We start from the raw sequence: 27,136 nt of genomic DNA on the forward strand, positions 1-27,136 counted from the left end.
TTTGGAATCTATATCTACAACGCGACTATTTTTGTAAAATTTTTTACTAGCAAAAATCCTAACGTCAGCTGTCCACTTATCTAGGATTGAACCAGTAGCAGGGACTTCTCCTCCCTCCACTGACATATCCGAATCCTTTCCAGATGAGCAAGTCTTTGCCATCCGGACAGCACCTTAGTTTACAGATATTACAAATTACAAGGCTATAAGGTTCATTCCCTGGGAGTTTAAGGGGCAGCTAGCCCGGAAACTCATGCATGATGCAAAGTACTACTTGTGGGACGAACCATATCTCTTTAAGAGATGCTCGGATGAAATAATCCGACGCTGTGTGTCTAAAGAGGAGGCACAGAGAATCCTATGGTATTTCCATGGCTCAGACTATGGAGGACACTTTGGAGGTGAGCAGACAACCACCAAGGTTCTCCAAAGTTTCTTCTACTAGCCGACACTCTTCAAGGATTCTAAAGAGTTTGTACGTAATTGTGACAGTTTCCAAAGAGCTGGTAATCTCCCTCATGGTAATAACATGCCTCCACAAGGAATCCTAGAGATTGAGTTGTTTGATGTATAGGGCATAGACTTAATGGGACCCTTCCCACCTTCATACTCAAACACCTGCATCCTTGTGACAGTAGATTACGTGCCTAAATGGGTTGAAGCAATAGCATCACCCACTAATGACACTAGAGTAGTGATGAAGTTCCTCCAAAAGAACATCTTTAGTAGGATTAGTGTCCCTAGGAAACTGATTAGTGATGGAGGTACTCATTTCTGCAACAGACAGCTTGATTCTATCTTAAGCCATTACAGAGTCCGGCATAAAGTGGCAACGAACAAATGGACAAGCTGAAGTCTTAAATAGAGAACTAAAGTGGATCCTAGAAAGGACAGTAAGTGCCTCTAGAAAGGATTGGGCTAGAAATCTTGATGATGCTCTGTGGGCATACAGAACAGCTTTCAAAATTCCTATAGGAACATCACCTTATCAACTGGTGTATGGGAAGTCCTGTCACTTGCCAGCAGAGCTAGAACACAAGGACTATTGGGCCACTAGGTTCCTTAACCTTGATGCTAAAGCAACAAGAGAAAAATGGCTGCTCCAACTAAATAAGTTGGATTAATTATGGTTGACGGCATTTGAAAATGCAAAGATCTATAAGGAAAAAGCAAAATGGTGGCATGATAGGAATATATCTTCCAGAGTCTTTGAACCAGGACAGAAGGTCCTGCTCTTCAATTCAAGACTCAAATTATTTCCTGGGAAACTCAAATCTCATTGGAAGGAACCTTATGTGATTACTAGTGTATCACCTTATGGCCACATAGAACTTCAAGGTAAAGATCCTGACACAAGGTTCACTATCAATGGCCAGAGGGTCAAGCATTACCTTGGATGAGATATTGATCCAGGAGGCTTAATACTGCTCCTAAGTTAAGTACAGTGAAGTCCAGCTAAAGACAGTATAGAAGTGCTTATTGGGAGGCAACCCAATGATTAATCGTATATTATTTTCTTATTTTTTAATTATTTCTATTTTAATTAGTTTTTCCTTATATTCAGATTTTAATTAAGTTGATTTTAATGTTAGTGATCATGAACAGTGTCTCAACAAAGACAGAATGATGTAGAACAGAAAGCAGAACACCCTAGAGAAGACATCTCTTTGGCCAGAAAAGGGTGGAAATTGGGTGTTCAAATGGCCATGGAGGCAGTATGGTGTTAAACGCCAGAATGGGTACCATTCTGGGCATTCAACGCCCAGCAAGCAGAGGCAGTAGTGTTAAACGTCAGAATGCAGCCATTCTGGGCGTTTAAACGCAAGCAAGATAGCAAGAGAGGTAATTTCCAAACCTTATCTTTTTCATTCAACCTATCTTTTTTAAATTTCAAATTTTGAAATTACATTATTTTTAAATCAAATCCTTTTCAAATATTTCAAATTCAAATTGATTTTAAATTTAAAATATTTTCAAATCTTTTCAAATCTTTTCCAAAACCTTATATCGTTTTCAACTAGTTTTCAAATTCTTTCAAAATCTTTTCTTATCTTAGTAATTCTTGTTCATATCTTTTATTTAACTTTAAAATCTTTTTCTTACTTCTTATCTTATCTTTTATATCTTTTTTTATCTTTTTCATATCTTTCAAGTTTAACAGCTTATCTTTTTCTATCTTTTTCAAAACTTCTTTATCCTTCTTTTAAGATTGAATTCGAAAAACCCCCCTCCCTATATATATCCGTGCTCCCCCCTCACTCATTCACCAACTCTCCATTCGAATTCTCTTCTTCTTTTCTCCCTTCCTTCACATTCTTCTTCTTCCTTTCTTACTTTTTGCTCGAGGACGAGCAAACCTTTTAAGTTTGGTGTGGAAGGATCCTTTTTCTCTCATTTAGATTCGAATCCCATGGCTCCAAGAAGTGGCACGACTGCTCCAAGAAACAAGAAAGAAGATGACCCAATAGTTGTTTTCAAACCTATTAGATTCTACACCAAGTAACATGAAGAATATTATCACAAAATATTGAGTAAGAGGCCATGATCCCTAAGGACAAGTTTGAATTAGGAGAAGAGGAATACCTAGAGATTCAAGAGCAAGTTCAAAAGAGAGGCTGGAAGATTCTAGCCAATCCTGAGATCACTGTTGGATTCAACATGATCCATGAATTCTATGCAAATCTGTGGATGACAAATAAGCAAAAGAAAGATGGAATAGCATTCCATACTTTTCGCACTATGGTCAGGGAGAAGATCATCTATTTTTATATGGATAGGGTGAGAGAGATCTTTAAATTACCCATACAAAGGAATGACCCTGATTCCTACAATAGAAGAGTGGTAGCCAACCCTAAGCTGGATCAAGTCCTAGAGGACATATGTCTGCCTGGAACTCAATGGATTAAGTTACAAAAGGCAAGCGAAACCAGATAAAAAGAATGAACCTCAAGCCAATTGCTAGAGGATGGCTAGACTTCATTGGGCGTTCTATACTCCCTACCAATAACTGCTCTAAAGTTACCATTTAAAGAGCTGTGATGGTTCACTGCATCATGATGGGGAATGAGGTAAAAGTCCACCGAATAATCCCCCGTGAGATGTAAAGTTGGCAAATAGGATGTCTACTCATGCCATGCTGGCTTATCCAAACCTTATTTTTTGCCTATGCCAAGAGGCTATGGTCCTGATCCACGTGGACAATTTTATTCCGGTGGAAAGTCCAATCACCAAGCAGGTAATGGAAAGCTCCAAGATACCAGAGGATCATCCCAAAAGAAAGGCACCTGAGCCTCCCCAAGAGATCCCTCCAATTGAATATTGGGATCGGTTGAAAGCATCTGTGATGCACCTACAAATCACCTTGGATCAACTAAGAGAGGAGCAGAAAGATCAAACTAGCATGATTTGCAAAATGATCAAGGAACAAGAGAAGCAAGGGCGTGAGATAGAAGAATTGAAGTGCCAGAAGCTCTCCCCTAAAGAGTCCAGCATCCCTCAAGCTTGAGGTTGATGAGTTTCAACCCTGTGACTATTCCAATTCTTATTTCTTATATCTCTGTTATTCTAATTCTTATCTTTCATATTTAGGTTTACACGATCACTAGTAGTATTTAAGTATTATTTTATCTTTCTGTCTTTTAAATTTTTTGAATTACATAAGCATTAGTAATAATTAATAATTAATTTTCTAATGAGCTATAAAATATTCCTCTTATCATCATTAAACATAAATAAAATAGTTATTTTTTTAAAGAATTGAGAGATACATAAATTTTGATTTTTATAATAAAAAAAGTCAATTATTTTGATGTGGTGGCACTACTTTTGTTTTCTGAATGTATGAATGAACAATGCATATTTGAAATTGGAATTAAGAATGTTGGCTCTTGAAAGAATGATGAAAAAGGAGAAGTATTATTGGTATTCTGAAAAATCCAAAAAATTGATTCTTTAAGCAAGAAAAAATAGCAAAAAAAAAGCAAAGTAGAGGAAGCCAATAACCCTTTAAACCAAAAGGCAAAGGTAAAAGGATCCAAGGCTTTGAGCATCAATGGTTAGGAGGGCCTAAAGGAAAAAAAATTATGGCCTAAGCGGCTCAACCAAGTTGTCCCTAACCATGTACTTATGGTGTGAAGGTGTCAAGTGAAAAGCTTGAGACTGAGCAGTTAAAGTCGTGATCCAAAGTAAAAAGAGTGTGCTTAAGAACTCTAGACACCTCTATCTAGGGATTCTAACAAAGCCAAATCACAATCCGAAAGGGCTTACCCAATTAAGTGTCTGTGGCATTTATGTATCTGGTGGTAATACTGGAAAACAAAGTACTTAGGGCCACGGCCAAGACTCTAAAAGCTATGTTCAAGAATAAAAATGAACAAAACTAGGAGATTCAGTAATATCATTTGGATTCTAAGTTCCTAAAGATGCCAACACTTCTGAATTTCAATGGATAGTGAGATGCCAAAACTATTCAGAAGCAAAAAGCTACTAAGTCCTGCTGATCTAATTGAAACTGAGCTTCATTGGAAACTCTGAGATGTATCATATCTTACTCTTCTTTTTATCCTACTTTGTTTTTAGTTTCTTGGAGACAAGCAACAGTTTAAGTTTGCTGTCGTGATGAGCGGATATTTTATATGCTTTTTACCATCATTTTCATGTAGTTTTTACTATGTTTTGTTTAAGTTTTATTAAGTTTTCATAGTTTCTGTGTTAAATTTACATTTTGGATTCTACTTTGAGTTTGTGTGTTTTTATGTAATTTCAGGTATTTTCTGGCTGAAATTGAGGAGCTGGAGCAAAAGTCTGATTCAGAGGAAGAGAAAGGGCTGCAGATGCAGCACAGATCTGACCTCCTTGCACTTGAAAGATCTTTTCTGGAGCTACAGAAGTTCAAATTGAATGTTCTCAACGGCTATGAAAAGCTAACATCTAGGGCTTTTCAAAAATATATAATAGTTCATACTTTACTTCAGAATTGAAGGCCCAAAACTGGCATTCAACGCCAGCCAGCTACCCCAGTCCAGGCATCCAACGCCCAAAGGAGAAGAGGTTAGCGTCCAACGCCCATAAAGGACCCCCAGCCAGCGTTCAACAACCTAGAGGCCTCCTAGCACGTGGATCTCATTAAAGCTCAGCCTAAACACTCACAAAGTGGGCCCTAGAAGTGGATTTTAGCACTAAAAGACTATTTTACCCTTTTTATGTAATCCCTAGTCATTAGTCTAGTATTTATTTGAGAATTTTTACACTATTCAGGACCTTTTGACACTTTACACATTTCTCATATTGTATTCTCTATCAGTATGAGTTTCTAAACCTCCTAGGTTGAAGGGAGGAGCTCTGCTGACTTTTCTAGATCAATAAAGTACCACTATTCCTTCTCAATTCATGTTTGATTCTCTATTCTAAGATGTATCTTTGTTCTTTATTCTAAGACCGCATGCCTGACAACCACCTGTGTTCTTCTTGGGTTCGTGTGAATATGTAACTAAAAAGTATTGAACCACTTGCTTGATTATACATCTCTTATACGGTTAATCTATGACTTCGTTGGGGACTTCTCGAGACACCAGTTCAGCCGAGGTATGGGGAGATTAGAGTCTTTGTGGTAGAGGCTAGAACCCAAAGGCGAACATTCTCTGATCCAGAAGATTCGACCTTGTCTATGGCGTTTTAAGTAGGAGCTTCACCCTCAATTAGAATGGATTCACACTAACCCTGGGGTTCTGACTGGAGGAGCATTGGCAAACTCTCAATAGGAGTTGATCATATACAGCCTATCATAGAAGAAATTACTCACAGTTGAAGAAGACAGTAAGACCGGATTAATCCAAAAGAATAAAGCAACTTCAAGCCTTAACCATTTTCTTATTACAGATTCCACAACTTCTGTCCGCAACAACTCTTCTTATGCATTTTACAAATCCAACAACTCTTCTATCCGCCTGACTAAGATCTACAAGATAACTATAACTTGCTTCAAGCCACAATCCTCGTGGGATCGACCCTGACTCACTCAGGTATTACTTGGACGACCCAGTGCACTTGTTAGTTCGCTACAAGAAAAACACCCATTCAGGTACACTTGAAAAGTGTAGCCAAAAGTGAAAAAAAATGATGCCTTAGGCTACGGCTACGCTTTTTGGGCTACGGCTATGCTTTTTGGGGTGATTCCTATTCGGTCGTTGCCTATTCTCAAGGGCTACGCTTTTCTGCACCAAGGACTACGCTTTTGGCGTTTGGGAATAGGCTACGCTTTTCAAGTGATGCTGTCTAGGACCAAAGGCTACGCTTTTCAACTTTCATTCTTCCAGAATAGGCTACGCTTTTCAATGCTACTGCATCACTTGTAAAGCATAGCCACATTGTATACCATAGCTACTTTTTATAAGCGTAGCCTTAGGTCCCTCTTTTTTTTGGTTATACTATAGCTACTGTATACAAGTGTAGCCTTAGGTCCCTCATTATTTTTTTTATTTTCTGTATATATATATTAATAATTTTTTAAAACCTAATATTTAATAATATAACTATATAAATCCTATTTTTTTAATTAAATTAGTGAAATATTATAAAATAAAAATATTTCTCCATCCAAAAAACCTACTTTTTTTTACCGAGAAAAATATTTTTTCATAATTGAAAAACTTTTATAAAGTAATCAGAAAAACAGGAAATAGTTGCCACAGAAAATAATGCATATCTTGTATACAACATCACTGTTATCTGCAATCTGTATGTACCATCTTTAGCCTACAGCTTCTAAAGTTTACAGGTTGTTGTAAGATAGAAAACCTGAAAACATTTAAACAAAAAGAAAATTTACATTCCAATGTAAAATAATGAAAAAAAAAGAAGTCATTTTGGTATAAATCAAATTCCTCCATTACAAATGACAATTCCCCTTGTGCACAACAGTGGTTCTTTCATAACCAAATGACATCAACAAAAATGAGGGCCTTGCTTGCTTCTCTGCATTCCATGGCATATATGAAAATATCTGTGTTATGGTTACTGAGGCAAACATTCAGCTTCACAATATGTTGCACCATCAAATATCTAGCTGATCAAGATCAATTGTGTTTGCAAAATTTCTTATCAGATCCTTTCGAACATCCACCTATTAAAAGCAGAAATTGTTTAAAAAGAAAAACAAGAAAGATTACGATAATAAAAGTTTATTGGTGATTCAACTATGGAAACTGATTCTCTTAAACTTTTACATGACTTTGTTCCCTGTGATCTGTCATCTCTCTACTGATTTAAAAGGTGGAATCCAAACAATACATGAGATATCCATATGAAATAGTAAATAAAATCTAAGAATACTCAATCAGGTAGCATATGAATTACCAATTTACTTTTAAGTGCAAAAATTGTAATTTCATATCTAAAGGTGCGAAAATTGAATTACCAACTTACCTCCTGCTGCAAAGCCTCATCAAGCTCTTGTTTATCATCAGGAGTAGTGATGTCTTTGGAGTACAGCTGAGATAAACAATTCCGAATCCTAAAAAAAGCATTAAAATTCAATTTTAACCATTCTAAGTAATTAAAAATGTTGTTCCCTTAACGTCCAGATACAACATTCAAAATGGTTACATTGGTTTAACAGAGAACTTGGCTATGACTTCAGAACAAGCACCACAAAGATCTGAAACTATTTGTGCTGCCCTAACTTAGAATTTTAGGAACATGAGGCTCACCACAAAGATCTCGAATGCCTTTGAACTTTGTACGTAGATCCCTGTCCATCCCTTCAGACACAACAAATATGAGATATTCATACCAACAGCATATCCCTATTACGTAGCAGCATTTTCAATGGAAAGTATCTTTCTCATTCTCATAAATTGCTATAAATTTGCCAATTTTGACCAGTTGGCACCTAATGTAATGGTAACTATTTGATTGTGACGCAGATGGCAGGTTTCTTCATCTTCACTGTTGTTCATCTATACCACAAGTAGTTGTAAACCCTTTGATCCAAGATAATGTAGTATGTAGCACCATAACGATTGGATTTAAATGCTGAGATTGAAAATTTTGACTAGGATATAAAATGCAAATTTCTAATTTATTATAGAAGTGATTCCAAACCAGCTAACATGATCTTATCCATGATTCAACCAGGGATTTTGGAGAAGAAATTCAAACGCAAGGAACGAAATTGAAACTAGTTAACTAATAATAATATAAGATGAAACTAAAGACCAAAAAGGAATAGAGAGCAAACAAAACTTAACTAAAGATGAAGCAGAAATTTGTGCAGAAGATGAAGTTAAAGACCTTGTAGTTCTTCTAGGAATTTGTGTAGCTTCCTCTGAATTCATATTTCTTCTGATAAAATCAACAATGGAATCATCAATTTGGAATCAAAAGTGATCAAAAGCACTAATAAAAATTAAATAAGTAAGAGTGATCAAAAGCACTAATAATATGCCTTATAATAAAAAATAATATGCATAATAAACTAAATTCACTAATGAAACCAGCAAGAGTGATCAGAAACACTAATGAAGCAGAGCAATTTTTTAAGAATTAGCAAGGAAAGAAAACTATAGATGATAATAACATAAAGCTAAGGCCTGTAACATCTTTGCTTAGCATAACCAACTAGCAGTGAGATATGAAAACAAATGAAGCATAGACACTAGATAGAAGTTTCAGAAGAACAAAATTTTCCATTCCCAAACAGACAAAATCTTCTCCCACAAAGACTTGAAAAACCCTCTCCTTCCATTCTCCATCCAGGAAAACGTAAATAAATGACTATTTTCTCCCTGTTCCACAACTTAAAAGACAGTACTACCAACAACAAAAGAATCAACAACAATAAGATCATCCCTGCTCTAAACACACACAAAAAAATTCTGGTCCAATCAAACTAGACATATTTGAATTGTATCAACTCTTCTAGTAATTAAGTCATACCCTAGTAGTGAGAATGCTCCTCAAAGATAGTGATAGACCAGCATGAAATGTAGAAATAGACCAGCATTTCAAGAATCATTAGAGCTAACTCAACTCAATGGTGGAAATTAATTAGCCACTTACAACATTCTTGCATTGTGCTCCACATGAGGTTTATATTGAACTATCACAACAAAGTTCATGTCATAACAATTTTTTTCAAACCTAGCACAAACCCTCATGCCAATAAATCACAGAACAAACAGAGTTCAGCAAAAAAATAAATAAATAACAAATAAAAAAATCAAACACAAACAATTTTAAACCACAGGTTCTAGCAGAAAGTCAATTACCACACTAACAGTTTAAAAGAAAAAAATATCAAAGAGAAACATTTAATCAAGTACAAAAACTTTCAAAACAAAAAGTGTTTCAATATTACACACATAACACATTGAATCATTCACCTATTCAAGAAATCAACTTCAGTCTCAGAAAAGAATTACCATAAGAATCAGCAACTGAGGGAAAAATTGTAGTTTTAGTCAAAAGGGGTATAAGTAACTATAATGTCTCCATTTTTATAGATGAATACATAGATTTCTACAATGGAGATGTCAAACAATCAGATTTCTACAACTGAGGCATCCTAAATCCAATTCATACCTGAAGTAGAAGATCTTGTGCTTGAAAAAGATGAAGAAGTTGCAGAAGACAAATTAAACTCTCTTTGGGGTTATTGCTGAGAAGCACCTGAGATAATATTTATTCTGATGAGGACACCATAAAACTAGCAAGGAATCAGAAATTTCCTTAACAAAGTCCACAAACTCTTTGTATCACTTCTGTACAAAACAGGAATCGTTATTATTAATATTATTAATTTCTTATACTATGTTCTGTATTAATTATTAATTTAAAAAAGCTTTTAAATATATCAGTATAATATTTATTGGTATTTACAAGGTTATTGCCTTTGTTGAAGGCTCACCTGATATGGCTACATAAACAGGATTGTATATGATTAGTTTTCATGTTAATCAGATTTCTTTCTTTCAATTCAATTTACAATTCAGCTCACCTTTCTTCTTCCTCTTCTACTTCTTCTCTACTCCTTGTCTTCTTTTCATTCTTTACATTCTTCACACCATTTCTGTTTCTGGCTAACCAAGAAACCGTTCAAACTGCAAGAACTCTGTTAGAAATAGGAAGCTGAAAACAGAGAAATGGAAGCCAACTTATTCATTGAAAAATCACAGAAACAAAAGCTTATTAAGGCTGCATTTGGATTCAGTCTTAGAAACAAAAATAAAGAGAAAATAGACAAGCTGTATATTAAATCACAGTTCACAAACCCTAAAATACCACACATCTTCATCAACAACAACATGCATGTTATCAAATTACAGTTCACAAACCCATATTTCAAAGATTAAAAGCCCCAAATTAAAACCCCTAAAATAGGAACCCTAAGCCACTGATCAATTTCAGAAGCAAATAGAAATCAATACATACCTATTCAAAGATGTGAGCACAGCGAAGATGATGATGAGAAGCACGGAGATGACGATGGTGAGAGCGGCGCAGCGACGATGGTGAGGGCCGCACAGCGACGATGGTGAGGGCGGCACAGCGACGATGGTGAGGGCGGCACAACGACGATCAGTGCAAGCGATGGCAAAGAGGAGTGACTACGGTCAATGTGGAGAGTAGTGCAGGTGAGTCGTGAGTGGGAGGCGACGACCCTCAATGGCAAGAATGAGAGGGTTTCCGCTTGTAGTGAGAGGGTCAATGGCGAGACCGAGAGTGAAAGGGTCAATGGCGAGAGTGAAGAGAGTGAGTGGGGGGCGACGATGGTGAGCTATCGAGGGTTTACGAGGATGAAGGTGACTGAGCTATCGAAGGTGACTAAGACTCGAGAAGTTTGCTAAGTTTTACTAAGTGTTAAGGTCATCACTCATCATTTTGCTTTCAGGAAAAACAAGGAAAAAAATTACTAAGTGTTAAGTTTTTGGCTCTAGAGACATTAGGCATCACTTTTAAAACGCACCCAAAACTTAACAAATAGGCTATCCTTTAAAAGTGTCTCCTTTGATACGAAAAGTAAACTTATAGATATCAACCTACGGCTACGCTTTATAAGTGATATCTTTAATACCTAAGGCTACGCTTTTTAAATGATGCCACATTTGTTTATCCTTTTCTCTTATAAAAAAGCAACATAGAAAAAAGCGTAGCCTATTCTATGAATAGGCTACGCTTTTCAAATGTAGCCTAAAAAAAGTGTGGCTGAATAGGTATTTTTCTTGTAGTGGTTCAGTTGTACAAAGTGTAGGAATTCATGCACCAGGTTCCTAGTGATAAAGATGAAGGGTTCTTAGTGATGAAGGGTGTTTTGAGGGCATGAGTGAAAAAGTTCTCACTTCTCAGTAGGGATATCTTCTGAAAACAAAAAAATTAGAGTTTGGAGAAAAAATTGGTAGGAAATTTAATTTTTTGTAAGAATTATGTCACTACGCTTTTCTAAGGTTCCAAATAATTAGAGGATATAGCATGCTATAAAATTGTGACATAGGAAAACAAACTAGTTACGCTTCGAAAGCGTGCCTGTTTCCATTTATGGTCACATTTTTGAAGTGTGACAATGATAAACCCCATTTGTAAGGTTTATCTTATGCTTGATTTAGGAGATTTTATGACCTTTTGCCCACATTTATTCAATGAAATAGCATGGTTTCATGATTGTCTCCCAAGTTGTGCTTATGTGTTAAAACATGCTTTCTAGGTCCTTAATTGTTGATTTTAATTCACCTTTGATTTCACTAGATGCCTTGATTTGTTTGTTAAGTGATTTCAGATTGAAAAGGCTAGGAATGAATCATAGGAGTGAAAAGGAAAGCATGCAAAGTGGAGAACACATGAAAAGGCCAAAGATTTGGATATCTTCATGCACGCGCATGCGCACTGTACGCGCACGCTTGAATCGCGAAAATGCAAGGGACGCGCACGCGTGGTGTACGTGTACGCGTCGGTGGCCGCACGTGATTTTCAAATAGAAAACGTCCCCAGCAAGTTCTGAGAAGCTGTGGGACCCAGTTTGCAACTAATTTTGGCGCCAAAATGCTTTAAAGGACCAAGGATTGACGGGAATTGGCATCTTTAGCTCATTCATTCACATTAGTTTTTAGTTTAGAGTTAGGTTTAGAGAGAGAAGCTCTCACTTCTCTCTAGAATTAGGATTAGGATTAGGTTTAATTCTTCTTTAGATCTAGGTTTTAATTTTTGCTCTCATATACTTCTTCCTCTCAATTCTTTGTGATCACATCTTGTTCCTCTATTCTTTTGTTGTAGTTTTCTCAATTTTGTTTCTATACTTTTTGTTGATCTACTTTTGTTCTCTTATTTTCTTTCAATACAATTTGAGGTAATTCATGATAATTGTGATTTCCTTGATTGTTATTGTTGATTCCTTACATTTAATTGTTGTTAGATTCTATTCGTGTTGTGATTTCTCTATGCTTTTTTGCTTGGAAGGGATTTTAGATTAGAATTTTAGGCTCTTGGTTTGGGAAGGTAACTTAGGAACTCTTTAGTTGCTAACGTCCAAGTGATTGATGATTGGGAGCCATTGACTCTAGTTCTCACTAATTTAATTGGTGGAGAATTAGGACTTATGGACTAGGATTAATATAGCTCATTTGACTTTCCTCTTCTATTAGTTAGAGGATGACTTAATGGGATTAACCCTTGCCAATTCTCATATTTTGGTTGGTGATTAGGATAGAGGTCCTTGACCACCAAACCTTGCCAAGACCTTTGTTAGTTATTAGTTTATTTCCTTGTCATTTACATTCCTTGTCTCTTATCCCAAAACCCCAAAACATTGCTCATAACCAATAACGAAGCACTTCATTGCAATTCCTAGGAAGAACGACCCAAGGTTTAAATACTTTGGTTTATAGATTTTAGGGGTTTGTTTTAGTGACAACCAAATTTTTTGTATGAAATGATTATTGTGGGTTTAGAAACTATACTTGCAACGAGAATTCAATTGTGAAATTCTATACCATCAATAGTTGTGCAAACACTGTGCACGCACTGTGCCTGAGGCGCAAGACAACTCATGCGTACGCGCACCTGACACGTACGCGTCACTCTCGAAATAAGCCATCGACGCGCACACGTCATGTACACGTACGCGTCACGTCCATCGCACCATCACCCACGTGCACATGCCATGCACGCGTACGCGTGGATGCCCTTCCTTCACTACACTTCTTTTCTTTTCCCATTTCCATTTATTTCCTTCTCCTTTTTTCTTCCCTTCTCCTACCCTTCATCCAACACTTCCAAACACCATTGATAACCATTTATTTTAGTTAGTTAGTTGATTAGTTAGTTTTAGTTTAAATTTCATTTCATTTTCTATTTTTCATTGTAAGTGTTGGATTGTTAATCTTGGTTGCCATTAATTGTTGCTAAGTACTAAACGGGATGTTATCTTAACATCATTATGTTTATAATCTTTGTTGGATTCCTTGATTGAGGTTACAATTTGCTACTTGGTTTTGAAATCTTCATACTTAATCTTGAGAATACCAAGTGATGAGAATTGCCCTCGAGCTTGTAACTCTTCTTGAATTGCATGATTTGGCCACCATGTGATTTGAATTCTTTCATTCGATTAGGCAATTTCTTGATGGATGTTGTGTATTTATCTTAATGCATTGTGTTTCATGATTATATGCATCCATATGTGTTTGACTTGAATGCTTTCATGCTTCCTTAATGCTTGTCTCACCTTACAAGTTTACTTAAAGCATCTCAAGCACACTAGGATGAGTGATGTGCATGCTTCTTTTGTGACATCGCTTTTTATAATAATGTGTGTTCTAAACCGCTCCATTTAGAATTTACGCACCTTATTTGTCATTCATGTCACACTAATTCACTCACTCAATTCTAGTGATTTACCTCATTCCAATAATTTATGCTTCCTTTCTTGCTTTTGTATTTTCTCATCTTATGGTGTTATTTCCTATTTTTCATGAATGAATGATGCACCACAAGCAAAAATGGAAGCGGAAGAAAGAACACGCAGCAACCAGGTTGACCTACCAGCTGAAGGTAGCAATCCGAAAAGCCGCCGTACCCCCTTGCTCATCTTTGAGTGCACCGAGGATGGTGCAAACTTTTAAGTGTGGGGAGGTCGTCCGATCGTTTGGCGATTTTGGGTGACAAAATTTTAATCTCAACACTTTTGCATTTCATTTTATGTCTTCTAGGATTTTTACCTTCATTTTCTTATTTTGCATATATATACACAATAAGCTTAGTCAAAATAATGAAATTTTTTGAGAAAATTATCTATAGGGCACCTCAATTGATTTGAGTGAAAAACTTTTTTATAAAACTTGCTTGAAATATATATATTGTGGATCATGTTTTTGAGCTAAGAACACAAACAAGTGAGATTTGAGCCTAATGGTGTGGTTACATCTTATAACCACTTATTTTTCTTCTTGTGTGCATTATTTATTCTCTTTCTATGATTGTAATCTTTGATTTGTTTAATTCTTTATGTCCATTATTTTGTGTATTCATGTATTTATATGATTGAGGCCATCATTTCAAATAGCTCACTTACCCAAAAAGCCTTACCTTTTATCTTCCATTGTTAGCCGATTTGAGCCTAAAATTAACCCACTTATTCTTAATTCTAGCACATTACAAGCCTTGAAGCAAAAAACAATAAATATCCTTAATTTGGATTTTGATTAGCTTAGGCTAGTGTGTGTGTAACATTCAAGTGTGGGAAAACTTGGGACATTAGTTGAATAAAAAGGGTAGTTTTGTATTTTTGTTAAAAATATTGGGAATTGGGTACATGCTCATGTATTGATTAAATATAGAGACCGTATGTATTGATGTTCTTGTATATAGTTTGAAAGAAAAAATGATGAGAAAAACAAAAGAAAAAGAAAAAAATATATGGAAAAGAAAAAGAAAAAAAGAGAAAGAAAGAAAAAGAAAAAGAAAGAAATAAAAAGGGGACAAAATGCCCCAAAGCAAGGTGAAGCTCAATAAAATCAATGCATATGAGTTGTAGTCAAGAAGAGAATGCATGAGTATGTGAAAAAGTGAAAAATAGGTAGTTAGGTTAGCTTTGAATTGTATAGGTTGTCATAGGTTAGGTGGGAAGTTTAAGTTGATCAAAGATTCAAATTCAAGCCCACTCGACCAAATATGCATCCTACCTTGACCTTAGCCCCATTACAACCAATGAAAAGACCTCATGATATAAGTATGCATGCATGAAATAAATGTTGATTGTTAGAAGAAAAACAAATCTTAGAAAGCATGATTAGGAGAGAATTGAGTGATTCAACCCTAAACACTTGAGCGAATAGAGTGCAAATACATCCGTTGAGGGTTTGATGCTCAATTACATATTTCCACCTACAATCTTCATTTTTCTTGCAAGTTTGTAAAAATATTTAATAACTCAATTCAATTGTGGATTAGACTTGCTAGTCTTTGGCCCTTGTGCATATATGCTTCTTGGGAATTGACTTATTTTGACCAAGCAATTGCATTCATTTAGATAGTTGCATATAGTTTAGGTTGCATATAGTTTAGTTCTATTGAATAAACGACATACCCCTTACTTCATTCTTGGTTTAAGCATGAGGACATGCTTGGTTTAAGTGTCGGGCGGTTGATAAACCCCATTTGTAGGGTTTATCTTATGCTTGATTTAGGAGATTTTATGACCTTTTGCCCACATTTATTCAATGAAATAGCATGGTTTCATGATTGTCTCCTAATTTGTGCTTATGTGTGAAAACATGCTTTCAAGGTCCTTAATTGTTGATTTTAATTCACCTTTGATTCCACTAGATGCCTTGATTTGTTTGTTAAGTGATTTTAGGTTGAAAACGCTAGGAATGAATCAAAGGAGTGAAGAGGAAAGCATGCAAAGTGGAGAACACATGAAAAAGCCAAAGATTTGGATATCTTCATCCACTTGCACGCACACTGTACGTGCACGCGTGAATCGCAAAAACGCAAGGGACGCGCACGCATGGTGTACTTGTACGTGTCGGTGGCCGCACGTGATTTTCAAATAGAAAACGTGCCCAGCAATTTCTGAGAAGCTGTGGGGCCCAGTTTGCAACTAATTTTGGCGCCAAAATGCTTTAAAGGACCAAGGATTGAAGGGAATTCGCATCTTTAGCTCATTCATTCACATTAGTTTTAGTTTAGAGTTAGTTTTAGAGAGAGAAGCTCTCACTTCTCTCTATAATTAGGATTAGGATTAGGTTTAATTCTTCTTTAGATCTAGGTTTTAATTTTTGCTCTCATCTACTTCTTCCTCTCAATTCTTTGTGATCACATCTTGTTCCTCTATTCTCTTGTTGTAGTTTTCTCTATTTTGTTTCTATACTTTGTTGTAGATCTACTTTTGTTCTCTTATTTTCTTTCAATGCAATTTGAGGTAATTCATGATAATTGTGATTTCCTTGATTGTTATTGTTGATTCCTTGCATTTAATTGTTGTTAGATTCTATTCGTGTTGTGATTTCTCTATGCTTTTCTCTTGTGCCTTCTAAGCGTTTGATGAAATGCTTGGAAGGGATTTTAGAGTAGAATTTTAGGCTCTTGGCATGGGAAGGTAACTTAGGAACTCTTGAGTTGCTAATGTCTAAGTGATTGATGATTGGGAGCCATTGACTCTAGTTCTCACTAATTCATTTGGTGGAGAATTAGGACTTATGGACTAGGATTAATATAGCTCATTTGACTTTCCTCTTCTATTAGTTAGAGGATGACTTAATGGGATTAACCCTTGCCAATTCTCATATTGTGTGGTTGGTGATTAGGATAGAGGTCCTTGACCACCAAACCTTGCCAAGACCTTTGTTAGTTGTTAGTTTATTTCCTTGTCATTTACATTCCTTGTCTCTTATCCCAAAATCCCAAAACATTGCTCATAACCAATAACAAAGCACTTCATTGCAATTCCTAGGGAGAACGACTCGATGTTTAAATACTTCGGTTTATAGATTTTAGGAGTTTGTTTTAGTGACAACCAAATTTTTTGTATGAAATGATTTTTGTTGGTTTAGAAACTATACTTGCAACGAGAATTCAATTGTGAAATTCTATACCATCAATTTTTCATTCATCAAAAAAAGCGTGGCAAAATCACTAATTAGTTGCAACCCTCATAAAAGCGTGGCCATTGACCAATTTTTGCGATGCTTTCAAAGCTTGGCAAGAAAAAAGCGTGCTGACAGGCCTTTTTTCTTGTAGTGGCAATCTTATCATGTGAAAGGTAACAAATAAGTTAAAGTTAGTAGAAACAATACTGAAACAAAATACAGATGAATAACCTTTCTTTAAAATGAAATCATCTCCTTATGACAGCTCCTCCAAGAATTGAAAATTCCTCACCTAATTTCTCCAATTATATATTGTGATAACTCTAGTGCATGTGAATTAGCAGCCAACCCTATCCTTAGTCACTGCAAATACTGAGAAATTGATCTTCATTGCTTGAGGAACATGGTTAATCGAAAGAAGTTATTGTTATGCATATTCCTACCATTGATCAGATTGCAGATATGTTCATGAAACCTCTGGCTATTCATCATTTTATTAAGTTCGGAGACAAATTTAGAGTGGTTAGTAAACCCCTCTAAAGTTTGATAGGGAGATATTGGCCATAATGAGTAGTTAGCAAGTTTGTTAAGTTTGTTATCAAGTGAGTTAATTAGTTGTTAGTCATGATTAGTTATAATTCTCTCTTTTCAGCATTATTGCAGTTGCTTTCTATTCTATAAATAGCACTACTCTCTATTTTGTAAAACACAATTTCACATTCATTCAATAAGAAACATTGCATTCAGTTTTCTTCTTTTTCAAGCTCTCTCTCTCTTTCTGCTCTTTCCTTTCGGTTCTGCATCTTCTGCAGATTATGCTTCTTAATCAAGAAGCTTTCAGAAATTATTTATATTATTCTTTGACCTCTTCTTCACTTATCCGGGATCATCAAATTTCCAAAGTTCTTTTCGACCAAAATTCCCCTTATTATAGGTGTGAAGCTTTTACTTCCTTAAATCATTTTGCTGACTTTTGTCAAAGTACAGTGTTCTCATTATATTTTTTGCATTACAATTATATTGACAGTGTGCTTGTTTCGTAATTTTTATTATAACCACCTTTTTCGTAATAGTGTTTTGTTTCGCACAAACTAAATACTACTTTACCATTGTAGTATGCCTATATATCTCTCCAAAGAAATGCGGAAACGTGTAAATTTTAAAGTCAGCAACTAACAACTCCCTTTTGCAAAGTAACAAATTAAGAATCAAGAGAACGTCAACAAAGTTGATTCTGTAATGTTAATAACTCAATAATGGCATGTCCGGAACATGTTCTCTCGTTAGCAAATCAATGAATTTAGAACTTTCACTTTTTTAAATTAATGCCAATAACCTAACATGTTCTCTCGTTAGCATGTTCTCTCAACAATAATATGCTTAATGTATGCGTCGGCAAGAAATTAATTAGCCCACTACCCCTCTATAGTCTACATAGCCTATAACCTGCTAGCTAGCTAGTGCCTAAGCTACATGCATGAATGCTGCTAAAAATATGGTTGAAATTGAGTATCAAATCCAAAAGAAGTATGGTTGGAATTAAAGTCTATAATAAATGATATTTAAACGAAATATTATTCTATATTGTCTTTACTTTAAAATAAACGTATCTTTTATTTTTTAATTAAAAATTAATATATTTAGGTAATAAATATTAAAGATAAAAGAGATATTTATTTTTTTTCTAAAAAAGTTATGAACAAAATTTTAAAATTTTCTAAATGAGAAAATTATTGAGAAAAAGACATATAACTAAATGATATTAAAAGGTACCAAACTCAATTGAAGAATCGAGAGGAAAGAAGAAAAGAGAAAAAAGAGAGAAAGAATGAAAATTTTTCGTATTAAATTATAAATGATCTAGGATACGCTATTATATTGAGTATTAGTATAAAATTTGCATAAAAATCACAAAATTTAAACACTAAACTCCCAAAAATAAAATCAAAGAAGAAATAGAAAATGGAACAAGAATTTTAAAATTTTTTACCACAGCACTTAGATAGAATCAAAGGAAAAGATGAGATAAACGTGTGGCCGCAAACAAATTCTCAGTCGGAGTTCCGATTTGAGAAAAAAGTGAAATTGAATTGGTGAAGGAATAATATTAGGGCAAAAGGTTTCTCTCCTCTCTTCTATACCTGGCTCTCTCTTCAAACGGGAAATTAAGTGTGATTTGGTGGTTTGGGAGGGGTTTAAGGGTCATAGGCTTGGACTTTAGTCAGGTCGGTTATAATTTTAGCCCATTGGTTCTATTTAGGGTCAAAATTTTTATGATAAATGTTCAGATTTTTATTCTAAATATTTTTTATTATTTTTATAATTTCAATTTTCTCACACACAATATCGGACATATTTAAGCTTATACGGTAAATTTTGATGTCGGTACGTATTTTTCTGTATTTAATTATATTTTTGCGCTCAAAATATTTTTTAAGTTAAATTTTTTACCAAAAATTTTTCAAGTTTTAAATTTTTTATTTTTCAACCATTTTTTCTTGCAATTGACTTATTAATTAATTATTCATTATTTATCTGAGTTTTACGTCTCGCAACTTAATAATATATTTTTAACTCAGACTTTTTAACATTGTTAAGTAGCTGCTAGGCAAAAATAATAAATTATGCAAATTTTCTAATATTTCTGTTTTAGGTTTGTCATTATTACCGTTAGGGGTGGTAAATGAACCAAAATTCGCTGGGTCAGTCTGCATAACTTACCAAAAAAACGAATCAAACTACAAATTTGAGACTGTCATAATAAAAAAGCCCTCTATAATAAAAAAACCTCTTTAATTCGCACCGCCTAATCCAAAGATTTTGAATATTTTGGCGGGGAGGAATGGCTTACCCGACGGGCCTGCCATTCTATTTGTCAATATCTGATAAAAGAAAATTCCTGGGCCATATTAAAACGACCTGACCCAGATTTATAAACAATACCCATAATCTTAATTTACATCAAAGTTACAGCATCACTCTATCCGCCATAGCTATCTACCTGTATTTTTAAAAGCCAATTCTAACCCTAGTCAGTAGTTATTGCAGCACACTATCGAGCTTACTGGTTCCCTGTGATGGCGTGAACATCACACGCAATCTTCTCTAGCGTTGTTGCCTGTGTTCAGCATCAGCGCTAAGAGATGTAGGTCTTCCCTCGATAAGGCGGGGTGAACTAGCCCATTTGCTATTCCTATTTGCTATTTGTTAGATAAAATCTATTATTTTTTTTCTTCTGTTTTAAAATAACTGTTTACTTTTAATATTTTATATTTGTAAATAATTCTCTATATATGCAAAAAATTTATGGATTTTTCACATGTATATTTCTTTTTATTAATTAATTATATAATTAGAAATCTGGAATAAGTAAGTGAGTGAATGGTGGGAGTATTTGTCAATTTATGTTAATATTTAATGAAAAGTAGATAGGTATTCAAAGGTGGGAATATTAATTACTTGAATTAATTGTATTTTAAAAATTATTTTTTTATTTAAAACAAATCGATTTATAAACGTGTTAAAAAAAGAAACATCAAAATGATTATCAATAAAAAATAAAAAGATTAGATATACACCAATAGGGGTATTACTCTTCCAATCATACACTCAAAGCCCTAGATATAGACCAAGTAGTCTCACAAGCAAGTTGAAATTCACGCAATCCTGAATCCATAACCATCAACAACAACATAAATTCCTATCTTCATATAAAATACATTTACTTACTCTTAAAGTTTAATTATAGAAGTTTAATTTTGATATATTAATAAGAGTAAAATTTTTACATTTGTCTAGTTATATTTATTTTTACCACCATTCATGTATTATAATACATCTGAAAAAGAAAATATAATAAAGAAACAACATTTGAATAAACCATTTTTTTTTGTTCTTGATACAATTATTATTTTGACTCTCACAATTCTCATTCACTCAGAAATATAAAAATAATGAAATATCAATTAAACTAGCCAGTTTAAATTGATTAATAAAAAAATGTTCTTCTGTGTAATCTATTTCATATAAAAAATTTGTTTGTAAAAAATTGGCAAAATCGATGAACCTAATAAACTAATGCAATTTTTTCATTTTAGATCTAATGACTAACTCCATCCTCTTCTCTCTTTGTTGTAACTAACTTATCCGCTAACATTCCCTCTCACTTATAAATCAAATTCTTGCTCTTTTCTCAGTTCACGTTGTGAGTGATTCATGTTCGCATTTGCTTTTGTCTCTTTTTAGATTTAGTTCGTCATCCACATTGTCATTTACTTCTGCGTAAACGAAACTAGTTCACCACCACCATTATCACCTACCTTTACTTGCCTATAATATAGTTCATTGCTTTGACGGTGCAGCTGGATTAGGGCACAACAATGGAACAGAGGCATCAAAGCGCTATGGAGCTAGTGGTGTAGAGCTTGGTGGCGAAAAAGTATGAAGGCAGAGGAGATTGATGTGAAAATAAGGAAAGAAAAAGTGATGAAAGATTGAGAGAGAAATAGAGGAGGAAGAGAGATTGAGAAGATAGTAAGTAAAAATTACCGAAAAATGAAAGGGTTAGGCACTTAGAAACTTTTTAGGTTGGAATGCATTTTAAATAGTTATAAAGATTCTTTTCTTTTATTGACTAGTAAACTAGTAATTGTATTGAATGTAAAATTTTATTGCTATAAACTATACACATCATGTAAAAGCATGAAATTTTAAAAATTTATATTGAATATTTACATAATTTTATTATTTATTCATTATTTAAATTGGTTCAACTACGGAAGAACTACGATTAAACCTTTAAACCTCTAAACCAGTTCTTCAACCAATTCACTAACTAGTCAGGCTCTCAGGATCTTGGTTTCTCCGTCTCCACCTCTTTGTCTTGCGTTATTTCATCTTTTCACCTTCTCACATTCTCTTCCTCTATCCCTTGTCATCACTGCACCTTCTCCCACCCCAAACTCTTCGTTCCGCTTTTTTCATCCCTTCCTACTCACTTCACCGCGTCGCACTGTTGTCTTTTTCTTACCCATCGCATTCTCCTTTTCGTCTTTGTCGCACTATAGCGCATTGACCTTTTTCTTTTGTCACGCTCCCTTTTCCCTCCTCCATTCAAAGAAATCTGAGGTTGTAACCTAGATCTTAACAATTTAATTTCTTATCATCCAAATCTAAAGAGAATCTTGCCTTCTCTAGTTCAACTTACTCTTGTTGCCGCTTTCACCTCATTGGTTATGCTTTTCTTCATTCTTTTTATTGCCTTCACTTCTTAGGTTTGCTGCCACTGCCACCACCTCTTAATTGCTCCACTCTAAAATATAGACGTGCATCATGCTTTTTTCTAATTTTTTTAGTGAGTTTTCTTGTTTTGCAATAGTACTTTTTTTTTAATTATGTTCCGTAATAAATACTTCTAGTGTAAGGTTTCGGATGGTTTTTTAGTATTAAAATTTGGATGTTTATATAGATGGTATGTTTGGATGCATTAGGTTTAGAATTTCTAATTTTGGATATTTAACCTCGTGTAAATGATTCAATAAATTTTTTTATTTTGGATTTTCGAAAATAGATATCTCATTTTTTGAAGTTCTTTAAAATAGAATTTCATTTAAATGTTTGATTTAATGGAGTTTTGGATGGTCTATGATATAAAATTTTGGTTGTTTAATTACGTAGAATTTTAAATGTTTGATTATGTGAAATTTTTACTACAAAATTCTTACTTATTTGTAAAAGTTTTTTAGTGGAAGTTATTATAAATCTTCATAATATATTTTAATGATAACAATTTGTAAGACCTCCTTAAATCATCAACAATAACCCCCACAACCCAATCAATACTAAAAAAATTTTTAGCCCAAATAATATTAACTCATAACAAAAATTGAAAAAAAATAATAGTCAGAAGAGGGGCTTCGAGCGAGAAAGAGAGAGAGAGGGAGAGGGACGATTCATTGCCGCCGCCATTCATCTCTTTGCCCCCATCGTCTCCTCTGTCTAGCATTGCCGGTGGAGTTATGAATGGAGATCCTGGAGTCTCTGAATTTTCGTTCACCTCTCAGAGTGACGATTTGATTAAGATTGTTGAGGTAATGCTTTAAATCTTCCGCTTCTCTGTCGTCTTCCACCGCGGGTTGTGTCACTGGTTCTGCTTTTCCTCCAGCGGCTTGAAGCACTCAGGGTGCGATTTCGGCGTGGATTCGGTAGTGCTAGTTGAGGAGATCAAGAAGGCGAGCTAGTGAGTCTCTTTAAGCTTCGATTGAAGCTACGTTCAAAACTATCAGATCTCGTGGAACTGATTTCATGTCATGTGGAGTCATTACAATGAGGATTTGTTCCTAATTTTTTCTCGTTCTTTGCTTTCTTTAATTCTTCAAATTTTTTCAAAGATATTAGATTTTGTGATAATTTTATGATATAGTTTTGGCAAAATTATACATAAATCCTGCTTCTTATGTTCTAATGTACTCTTCTCTTCTGTAAATTTTTCAGGTCAAGGCAAAGATTTGATATAGATTGTAAATTTTTCAGGTAAAGGCAGAGGATTTGATATAGATTTAGTTAACAAGGTCTACATTCTCACTCAGTTCAACTTAGCTTCACTCAGCAGGCATATTTCACGTGCTTACAATTCTGCGTTGAAGAACTATACTTGTGATTACTCAAGACTAAGAATGCTTGTATTTATTATTTCAGGTTCTTACTGCCACTCAAACTCCAGGGGAGGCAGGTAAAAGATGGTTTTAGGGTACTGCTGATGCTGTGAGGCAGTTCCACTGGCTCTTTGAGGTATAATAATTCTATAGAAATGAGAGTAGTTACAGAATCTACACTTGAACTCTTTGATCCAAGTTATGTTGCTTAACTATGATGCTATATGATCCTAGAAGCAAGGATATTGACGATGTCCTGATTCTTTCTGGGGATCATCTCTACCGAATGGACTATATGGACTTTGTTCAAGTAAGGCACCGTTTCGTCCAATCAATAGTTCTTCCTTTCCTCCCTCAATACTGTTGATGCATTCAATTTTGACATGTTCTGACTCATCTTCATATATCCAGAATCATCGCGAGAGTGATGCTGATATTATTCTTTCTTGTCTTCCCATGGATGACAAGTAGGTTGGGTTAATGGTTTTCGAATCTGTTTCTAGTATACATAATCACATGATGTATATCTTGAAATCACTTTGTCATCTTTCTCTGAATGAGAAATTAGCTCTTTTATCAGTTCAAATGAATAAATGATTCAACAATGTTTGTCACATATTATTGTTTAAAACTCTCTTCATATGTGACAGCCATGCCTCTGATTTTGGTCTAATGAAGATAGATGTTAAAAGAAGGATTCTCTCATTCAGTGAAAAGCCCAAAGGAGAAGACCTAAAAGCAATGGTAATAACTCATGTTTGTGCTGCTTCTTACATATTAGGAGTTTCAAGAATAAGGTTTACAGCTAATACTGCTTCATAATATAGCAAGTAGATACAACTGTTCTTGGGCTTTTAAAGGAAGAGGCTGTAAAGAAACCATACATTGCTTCTATGGGTGTGTATGTATTCAAGAAGGAGATACTTCTGAATCTATTAAAGTACTGAATTATAGCAACATATGAGGCTTTTCAGAGAGCATTCGAATAAAATAATATTAACTGAAAATGAACTGACTCATCCTATTGCAAATCTTGTTTTGCTAAGTGCTACAAATTTATTAAATATAGATGGCGGTTTCCAACTGCAAATGACTTTGGATCAGAGGTCATCTCTGCCTCAGCTAGAGAATTTTACATGAAGGTAAAGGAATAATTCACATATGATATTACATGTGGTGTGATATTTATCTTTCATTTTTAGTGCACTAGATTTCAATCCACCCATGCAATCCACATATATATAACCATGAAATATTTATGAGCAAAATGGAATCTTGCCTTTGGATCTAGCAGAAAGCCTATGTTTACCCCCATGAAATTTCATAACAAATACTTGCCTGTAGGCTTATCTCTTCAATGATTACTTGGAGGACATAGGAACAATCCGATCATTCTTTTGAGGCAAATCTAGCCCTCACTGAGCATGTGAGTCTCAAATTTTACTGTATTGCCAATCTTATTGAGCTTTAATATCATGAATATATCCAGATTTCTAACTAGTGGAAGGCTGTCCTACACTACAGGTAAACCTAAGACATCAATTAAACTTCAAGCTTTAAAAACCTCTACAAACATGTATCAATTAACCTTTATAATTTGTACATTTTGCATATAACATCATGTGGTCATAATATGAAGGCTAAAGCACCAAGACTAATTTACAAGAAAAAAAATAGCATATATAAGAGAATAAAATAATGAAGATTATTAGCATGTGTGGCATGCATGCATGATATGATTGTTATTTGTTTATGAAAGAGAATATATAGTACACACTGCTATAGATGTATATCGTGATTACTCTCTACCACTCTTTTATACAGTACTATCTATTCTACCATCATGCTATGCCGGTTAGCTTGTCCTTAATTATTCACATTCTGCACAAATTTCCTAAATGAGTCAAAATGATCAAGGGATCAAGTTGACTAATATTTTTTATTCATAGGAACTTTTTGAACTCATTAACACCAGACCAAAGTAAGCATTAACTCTTAATTTTTCTTTTGTTCAAGTTCTAATTTTGTTGTGTGTAAACCAGGATGCCGTGGTCTCTCAAAATCGACTGTCTACTTTGTTTCTCTCTGAACGTAATTAATTCTTTTGTTTTTGTTTTTTAATGATACTATTATGGCTTTTATTTTTTCTATTTTGTTGCATCGATGTTTACCATTATGAACATATGGTCTCTTATTTCAATGCGTACTCTACTCTTAATTTTTTGAAAAGTGAGAGAAGAATCTGCTTGCAATGAGGGGAAGAGTTTTGGTACAGAATCTCAGATTCATGACAAGGGACATAAGGATAAGGTGTGCATTTTTTTTGTTTTTATTATTCTAAATGCAATGGTTGTTCTATGACAGTTCTTACATGTTTAGCAGTATGGATTATGGAATAAGGAATATATATTGGCATGTAGTTTATTTTTCATACAATAGGAAATGCTTCAAGATAAGTCGTTGAAGCTGTTAGTAGGTGTATGCTTTTTCTTTCTACTAAGCATGCAATTAGAGTTATTTCTAGTTTCTGGACAATGGGGTGCATGCTTCATAGATGAAATGATTAGTGGAAAACTAAATGTGGTAAACAAGAAGTAGCAGTTAGTCTCATATTTGAAAATAATTGACAATAGCTAAAGTTAGGACTTTAAGCTTGCTGCTGCTTCCTTTTTTTTTTAATTTGAGAATTATGTAAATGAGATGAGATTAATGAATGATTTGAAATTAAAAGTTAATAAATAATTATAGAGTTTGTGGAAGTTTGAAAATCTCACAAAATAGTTAATTTTTTTTAAATTAAAAAAATAATTTGTGGAGTTTTTAAATTGCCACAAAAATAATTTAAAATTGTCACAAAAGTCTATTATAAAATCCCCACTAAACACCTACAAAACCTCCATTGAATAGATTGTGGAGGTTTTTAAAAATCCCCACAAAAAACATGGTGGCACCTCAAATTTTGAAAGTTTTAGAAACTTCTACAAATCATTTGGTGGGGGTTATAAACCTCCACAAATAAGAGAAAAAACTACTATAAATAAACAAAAATCTTATAGTGTTAGATATTCTCTCATTTTTTAGTTTTGGATATTTCAATTGATATCCCACCTTTGGTTGATCTTTTTAGTGAATTTTAAATATTGGTGCAATGTTAAATTTCATGTGTACTTTTAAATGTTTTTGAAAATTTTTAAATGTGTATTTGATTTATGATTCTATTGTTTTTTTTTTTTAACTTTTTGGCCAATAGCCACGCACCAAAGATGGCCATTAAAATGTGGCCATTGGAGAGTGGTCGACAACAGGTGGTTACCAGAAGATAGCTGCCAAAGGGTTGTCGTTGGAGGGTGATTGCTAGCGAGGGTGAAATTATAATGGTGGTGGTTGTAATAAGAGGGTATTGTA

General features: G+C 34.4%; 1 pseudogene; it reads left to right on the forward strand.

The window, feature by feature from the left end:
• The first annotated feature begins 10,613 nt into the window (after positions 1-10,613).
• LOC110275955 (glucose-1-phosphate adenylyltransferase large subunit 1, chloroplastic-like) lies at positions 10,614-25,202 on the forward strand (annotated as a pseudogene).
• Positions 25,203-27,136: the final 1,934 nt, after the last annotated feature.

The sequence above is a fragment of the Arachis duranensis genome, chromosome 9 (assembly GCF_000817695.3).
Source record: "Arachis duranensis cultivar V14167 chromosome 9, aradu.V14167.gnm2.J7QH, whole genome shotgun sequence".
Lineage (NCBI taxonomy): Eukaryota > Viridiplantae > Streptophyta > Magnoliopsida > Fabales > Fabaceae > Arachis > Arachis duranensis.